Source organism: Apium graveolens, chromosome 11 (assembly GCF_009905375.1).
Source record: "Apium graveolens cultivar Ventura chromosome 11, ASM990537v1, whole genome shotgun sequence".
Taxonomy (NCBI): Eukaryota; Viridiplantae; Streptophyta; class Magnoliopsida; order Apiales; family Apiaceae; genus Apium; species Apium graveolens.
Window position 1 is genome coordinate 57,248,925 of NC_133657.1, and position 8,516 is coordinate 57,257,440.

Consider the following 8,516-nt stretch of genomic DNA (forward strand, 5'->3'; position numbering starts at 1 on the left):
CATGGGTCCTGGGTTTGCATTTTGGTTTGTATCATCTTGGTTATTATTGTTGTTGTTGTTGGTTTCTTCATTCTGGGTGTTGGTGCGGGTATTTCTTCTGGGAGGCATTTTCTGTAAAGAATCAAACAACTTATTTAGCTTTTAAATCAAATTCTTTGTAAAAAAGAAAAGTTTTGTAATACAGAAATATCTCCTTTTTGAAAACAGTTATAACTAAGTAAATTGCAAGCTTCTTTACAGAATATAAACAGTTATGGAAAATAGGGTACATGGTATCACAGGGGTATAACTGGTGCAATAAATAAGGTAAAGTAAAATAGGTGCAGTAAAATGAATGACAATACTGGAAAGGAGAGGTGCTGATATATATAGATCAAAAGTTTTGGGTAGTACAAGCGTAAAGACGCTTCGAAAGTAAAAGCAAAAAGGGTACAACAACCTACTCACTAGTTAGCATATCTAGTCTATAAATACAACTCAAAAGTCTACTAATACACATTACACACTACTGTACATACTACACAACCATAACAACACTGCTCAGCATCTCCATTTCTGGATCTCTGACTCAACTCCAAGGAAACTCTGGTCCTGCCAGCCTCTCAAAGTCCTCCATCACCTCAGTAGCCCAGCCCATCTCTGCCAGGTAGTGTAGCTCCATGTAGCCTAGCCTCAAGTACCCTCCGTGTCACATGAATCTCCTCTTGAAGCTCCCTCACACCACGATCAATTTCAGTAGTCCTAATAATATGTTGTAGCTCTCTGATCTGGGCCAACAAGGAATCACGCTCCAATAGAAGAGCCTCATACCGGTAGTAAGGAACTGGGGCAATGTAAACTGGAATGGGGCACTCGCAACTGAATGCCCAGTGGAATCTGAATCAGTTGGTGGGGGTCCTCTAATAAGTGGCCTCATGCCTGGGGGTGGAATAGCCTGCAATGGTATGGGCTGCAACACAGGTGGAGGTAGTATAGCCAACACTGGTGGAACAACAGGACGTGGATCCGAAGACGGTCCTCCAACTGAAGGCTCTGAGTGATCAGCAGATACGGGGATAAAAGAGTCGGCCATCGCTGCTATCTGAAATCATATTGCAATATAAGAATCTCGAACTACGAAGCTAATCATACTAATACTTGTTATACCGAAGTACTCAACCTCTCGATGTTCTATCTTTTTATTCCTTACTTCTAATCCTAACCCTCTACCCATTCCCGTCAACCTAGGCTTGTGTCAGTGACTTATAACCTGTAGCTCTGATACCAAACCTGTGGCGCCCTCCAAACCCGGGTCAGAAGTTTGGGGTCCACACACACACACCTTATTAATAACCTGCTTATAACAATGATAAAGATAATAATAATATGCAGTGACCCTACTTACCAACTACCACGGACCGCAACAGGTTAAAGTATGCACACAAGCCAAACACACCTACTTATATTACAAATGTTCAAATCCCAATTATTCCAAACTCAGAACTGAGTATTAAACATTATTACAAACTTTTACAAACTCAAATTATCCCAAAAGAAGCCTACTAGCTTAGCTCGATCAACCTGAACCCCTAGCCCTCGCGCTGGACTGGGGATCCTCGGTACCAACCGGTTCCTTTTTAACTGGAAAGAACATAAACAACATCACACAAATGAGCTAACTAGCTCAGCAAGTCACAATGACAAAACTGAGAATAATGATCATCAGGCAAATATGGTTATGATATCAAGTGAACAATGGATTATGATTTAGAATTGGATATTACATTTTTATTTTAAAAACCAAGGATAGGCTGCTGATCAGTCACGCACTAACCCCGAGCAAAACACACAGCACTGCTCTAACAACTGGATCCAAGGCACACATTGGCCTAACTTGACCATTATATGGTCTGACCACGAATCTAGTCCACAATTTTATAAAACAATCCAATTCTACCATAATAACAGAATAAGCAGTAATAAACCATGAACAGGATCATTAACAACATTGGACGTTCAATAATGAAAATGGTTTTAATCTGTATAAGGATCAATATGGCGTTTCCAAAGATTGGTTGTTAGGTAATGAAAGAATTGGATAACAAAGGAATCAACATTTCAGGGTTCCAAGAATTTGGTCTTTCAAAGCATAAGATACAATGGTTTGAATGTGTAAGCAATTTGGTTCGGTGTTTAATATTTAGTTTGTATGTATTTGTGAAGTAGTATCGTATATTTGAGGTTCGTATTTGGGTATACAACAATCAATGGTCTAGAAAGAATCAGGTTTACGGCTCAAGATCAATAACTGGAATCAAGGTTTAGGGTTCAGTGCTTCAAAGCACTTGCAATGTAAAACAACAATATCAATCAATACAATATCTCGAGAAAGTTCAGAATAATTGCCTGGTACTAGCTTATTAAATTGCACTTTCTCTTAATCACCATTGTCTTACTCCTGGACTATCTGTTTCCCTTTCCTACGCCTTGCCTCTTCTGCTCACATATCATAAGCATCTATCAATATTTAACTCATATGATTCTATTCGACACATACTTCTATCTACCTTTCGTTTCACCCAAATCCGATTAACGGATTGAAAGTTACGAAATAAACAAGTAAATATCGAATATATAGACCGACAGTCAACCAACAAGTCACATATAACACATAGCACGTCATATAATCAATAATATATCATTTATAAATAAATCTCGGGTCATAAACAAGCTTTCTGGTATTTAAAATAATTTTTAAAACATTTTTCGGAATTAAAACGCGTCGTTGGATCAATTTTGAAGTAGTAAATAGGGTTCGGTTGACCAATTCTGGCTTCAAAACAATTTCATAATAATTATCGAGCCTTGAAAACAATTTAAAATAGTATTTTAAATCTCAAAACTATTTTTCGGAATTTTTAAATAATTAAATCTAATTAAATAATTAATTAAAATCAATTAATAATTAATTAAGTCAATTAATCAATTAATTTCCGAATTAATTGACCAATTAATCAATTAAAAATTGACTAAAATTAATTAACTAATTAATTCAGATTTATTTCTGAATTAAAAATAATTTTTGGAATTAAAATAATAATTTTTAAAATTTTCAGAAATTAAAAACGAATTTTTATAATAAAAATAAATAGAAAATATGATTTTTGAATATTTTTAAAACAGGAATCCTAAATTTGTAAACTCTGGAAACTTCAGGGACCAAACTGCATCGTCCCCAAAAGTCCAGGTACCAAACTACAATTTTACAACCCCCGTCGCCGGAAAATACAGGGGTGGCCGGAGAACACGATTCTGGCACCCTCACCTCACCACAAGCTCCATATCACATCTACAGACAACCAGGAACTTATTCATGCAATCAAATCATTCAAATAACCCCAGACTAGGCCGGAAATTGGCCAAGAACATCGCCGGTTTGCAGCGAACTTCGAAAATTTTCAAAACACAACTCCCTTCGATTCAGACATCCACTGTTAACGAGCTATATACCAATCGATTGCAAATTTCATAAGGAACATAATCCACTATAAATCAACAACTAATAACCCCTAAATCAAAAAAGCCCCAAATTTCAATTGAAAACATTCATACGGGTTATAAACCCTAATTTCAAAATTCGAAAATCAAACTCAATTTTGAACATGTTATAGAACTCCAAATCAGACGTATAACATATGAAAATCATCAGGAAAACAAGCTCTACAACATGCAATCATCAAATCATACAAATAATCATCCGAACAAAAATTCATATTTTTAATAAAAATAATTCGAAAATAAATAAATTTTCAGAAAATAAACCTTGATTTCTGCAGTGATTTGGAACAAAGAATCTGAGAGAACACCTCAAGACCTTTGGATTGAGTACTCGAGCTTTGAAAACAGAGATCAATAACACCTTCGTTTTGTTGTTTGATTCTTGGAAGATTATATGAATATAAGGTTTTTCTCTGGAAAATTATATAATTAACTATCTGCAAATGATTTTGATACGAAATAAAATACGGTAAAGGCTATTTATAATTACGGAAAATTAGTATCCCGTTGGATCATTCCGGATATAAAACGGTACATTTATTTATAAAAACTGATCCAACCGATATCGGTTTTCGGGACAGTTATCCAAATCAGTACAATTTGTACTGCGGTCTTGATCTCAGCGCCTGGTTACACGTATTACGAGGTGATAATTGTGATAGTTTCCATGCTGCATAAGCACACATCCTAGTCCCTTGTGCGAGGCAATATCCTTTCCATGCTGCATAAGCACACATCCTAGTCCCTTGTGTGAGGCATCGCTGTATATCACAAACTCTCCCTTTCCATCGAGAAGAGCGAGCACTGGTGCCGACATCGGTATCCTTTTTAGTTCCTAAAAGCTTTCCTCACATTTCTCTGTCCACACAAACTTTTCCATTTTCCGGGTAAGCCTAGTCAATGGGTCGGCTATCTTGGAAAAGTCTTGCACGAATCTCCGGTAATATCCTGCTAAACCCACAAAACTCCTAACCTCGGTTGGGGTAGTCGGTCTTTCCCAATTGGATACCGCCTCTATCTTGGAGGGGTCGACTAAAACTCATGTGTTACTCACTACATGCCCTAAGAACTGAACTTTCTTTAACCAAAATTCGCACTTCGAGAACTTGGCATATAATTTCGCATTCCTCAAGATTTCTAAGACTATCCTCAAATGTTCTGCATGTCCTTGCTCTGTCTTTGAGTATATTAGAATATCTCCTATAAAAACTATCACACATATATCTAGGTATTTCTTGAACACTCTGTTCATCAAATCCATAAAGGCTGCGGATGTATTGGTTAGCCCAAACGACATGACTAAGAACTCATAATGTCCATACCTAGTACGAAAGGAAGGTTTTGGTATATCCTCAGGTTTGATTTTCAACTGGTGATATCCTGTTCTGAATTCTAATTTGGAAAAGTACACAGCACCCTTGAGCTGGTCGAATAGGTCGTCAATTTTAGGGAGAGGGTACCTATTCTTGATAGTCAGCTTATTCAATTCTCGGTAATCTATGTATAATCTCATACTACCATCCTTTTTCTTTATGAACAGTACCGGTGCTCTCCATGGTGACACACTGGGTCTTATCATCTCGTTATCTAATAATTCTTGTAGTTGAGAAGCTAGTTCCTTCATTTCAAATGGGGCTAGCCTATAAGGGGCCTTGGACACTGGTGATGTCCTGGTGCTAATTCTATAGCGAATTCAATTTCTCTGCGGGTGGCAATCCTGGTAAGTTCTCTAGAAACACATCATTGAATTCATTTACTACAGGCATGTCCTGTATGTTGGGGACTTCTTTCTTAGTATCCATCACATAAGCCAAGTAGGCATCGTTACCTTTTTTTAACAATCTCTTAGTCTGAATCATGGTCAGAAATTTATGGGCCTGTCGTTGACCTTTAAACACTATTTCCTTTCCATTTTGCACTCTTATCTTTACTTTCTTCTACTCACAATCTATCTGCGCTCTATTACTGGATAACCATTCCATTCCTAGGATCACAACAAATTCTCCTAATGCAAATGGGATTAAGTCAACGTCAAAGACTTTCCCTTCTAGTTTCAACTTGCATTTAGGGTGTACTTGATTTACAGGAATTATTTCTTGGTTTGCTATTTCTACTTGTAAAACTTCACGTAGGGGTATGGCGTTAAGTTTTAACTTCTTAGAAAAATTTTGAGATATAAAAGACTTGGTCGCTCCAGAATCAAATAAAATATTTGCACGTTCGGAATTTAACAAAAGGGTACCTGCTATCACATCAGTGTTCTGGAAAGCGTCCTGAGCGGTCATGTTGAAAGTCCTAACAGTTGGGGGTCGGTTGGATGCGGCTCTGCTCATCCCCGAGGCTGGGGGCCTTAGTGTCGGGAAATCCTTCTTCATGTGCCCTACTTTTCCACACTGGTAACACGTCACTTTGGGTTGGGTACAGTTGTTGGCGAGGTGTCCGGTTTGGTCACACTTGTAGCATTTTAGAGGGGCTCTTGCTAAGTTACACACTCCAAAGTGTCTTTTTCCGCATGTTTGACATTCCAGTATCGGGACGCGGTGTTGATAAGTGGCATTTTATACTACTTAGAACGTCTTATAATAGCTTTAATTGGTGTCTTGAAATCAAGTATTTTGTGTAGTTGATGCGTTTTTCTAGTGTTTGTGCATTTCAGGGTATTAGTTGCATTTCGGGGGAGAATTCATCGATAATAAGCCTTGGCATGTGTTGAGCATTGTAAGTGGGAAGAGAGGAGCGGATTGCAGCGAAGAAATGGAGCAAACAGATCATTTTTCAGAAAGGGTCTGAGCGCCCGCTCAGCTATGCTGAGCGGTCGCGCAGGAAGCTGAGCGCCCGCTCAGCTATGCTGAGCGGCCGCACAGGGTCGTGAATTCAGAATAAATATTTAAGACTCCTATTTCTGTTTGGCTTCCAACTTTTGAGTAATCTGGGTTTCATGGGACTCCTATATAAGTAGATTTCAGAGACGTTTCACAGAGGTTAGATCGTTGTATTAATCAAGGAGCGAAGGCGATAAGGAAGAAGACCGTTTTAGCACACCACAACGAAGAGGAAGCATAATTTCTTGTGATTCTTTATTTCGTTGTAACGTTGGATGCTAGTTTTCTTTGCTTTGAACCTATTTACTCTTGTGACGTACTCTGGTTTAATATAATTAGTTTAGTTATTATTCTCTTGTGTTTATTTATCATGTTTTCATATGAACCCATGATGACGATGAGTGCTATTATGGGCTAATCGTGATCATGGGGTCGTAATGAATTTACTATGGAATTCTTTAGTTAGTTGTTTAATACCTTAGTGTGTGATGATTGTATGATATCTAGTATTGGTTGTGCGAATTCGTCTTATGTGCGTCGCGAACATATAAGATAGGGTGTTAATCTCTTGTGAAACGACGGTGGAGCTTGAGATCTAGAACTTGCCATGCTAGCATAGGTTCATGTAAGATTTTGCATGATTAGTGGGTAACTCTAACCATTTTATTCGCCATGTGTAATCAAAAGGAATAACTTGTTCTTAAATCGTTATGTTGTCAATTTCTGTAGACATATAGGGACTCAACATAATTGATGCCTATTCAACTTCTATCTTAATTGTAGATGTTTAGTAGAATGGTATTAGTACAATGAAAGTTGGCTTTTATCAGTTTCGTGTTATTCGATTAATATCATCACTGTTGCATGCTAAGGGTAATAACAATGACTATTGAAGGAAGTAGTAATGAAGTTGTGATCTCATGAGTGTTTTAATATTGTTAATTTAAGTGTTAATTAAGTGCTTAATTCTACTAGTTAATTGTAGTTAATAATTAGTTAATAAAATCTAAGTGTTATTGTCTTAACATTGAGAAGTAATCATACATTGGTGAGTGAGTTTAATTGAACATAATTAGTCTGAGTCTCTGTGGGAACGAACTAGAAAGTATTCTATATTACTTGACCACGTGTATACTTGCGTGTATTATTAGCGCGTGATTTCGCCCTAACAAGTTTTTGGCGCCGCTTCCGGGGACTCGGCGTATTCAGATTCAGGAAGTGAGCAGAAAGAGCCAGTAATCATGGGTGATCATATTGTTCCGGCAGATCCAGCTCTTATGGACTTTTCATGGCCTAAAATTGATGACATTCGGTCAAGCATTCTTCATCCGGCTATTCAGGCTATCACTTTTGAAATCAAGCCGGGCACTATTCAGATGGTGCAGAATTCTGTTTCTTTTGGAGGTGCTGCGACTGAAGACCCCAACATGCACATAAGGAATTTTATCGAGATCTGCAGTACTTTCAAATATAATGGTGTGACTGATGAGGCTATCAAGCTGAGGCTTTTCCCATTCTCTCTGAGGGATAAAGCTAAGGACTGGTTACATTCTGAACCAGCTGGGTCCATCACTACTTGGCAAGATCTTGCACAAAAGTTTCTGATGAAGTTTTATCCAATGGCAAAGACTGCTGCTATGAGGAGTGCTCTTACTCAGTTTACGCAGCAATCTACAGAATCTATGTGCGAAGCTTGGGAGCGCTACAAGGAGATGTTGAGAAAGTGTCCACATCATGGAATGCCCGATTGGATGGTGATCACTGGTTTCTATAATGGTTTAGGGGCCCAATCTCGGCCCATGCTCGATGCAGCAGCTGGAGGCGCCTTGTGGGCCAAAAGTTATACTGAGGCTTATAATCTTATTGAGACTATGGCTGCAAATGAGCATCAAAACCCAACTCAAAGGATGATGCCTGGGAAGGTAGCAGGTATTTTAGAAGTCGATGCAGCCACCGCTATTGCAGCGCAGCTCCAAGCGCTGTCTATGAAGGTTGATTCCCTAGCCACCTATGGAGTCAATCAGATAGCTATGGTCTGTGAGCTTTGTGCAGGTTCTCATGCTACGGATCAGTGTTCTCTTGTTAATGAATCTGTTCAGTATGTGAACAATTATCAGTGACAACAGCAGCCTGTGCCAGCTACTTATCATCCTAACA

At 38.3% G+C, this 8,516-nt stretch overlaps 1 non-coding gene across 1 annotated transcript; it reads right to left on the bottom strand.

Moving 5' to 3' along the window:
• Positions 1 to 7,993: 7,993 nt before the first annotated feature.
• LOC141699612 (small nucleolar RNA R71) lies at positions 7,994 to 8,100 on the bottom strand. The gene has a single exon (XR_012566054.1). It is a non-coding gene; the product is annotated as a small nucleolar RNA R71 (small nucleolar RNA).
• Between the last annotated feature and the right edge of the window lie 416 nt (positions 8,101 to 8,516).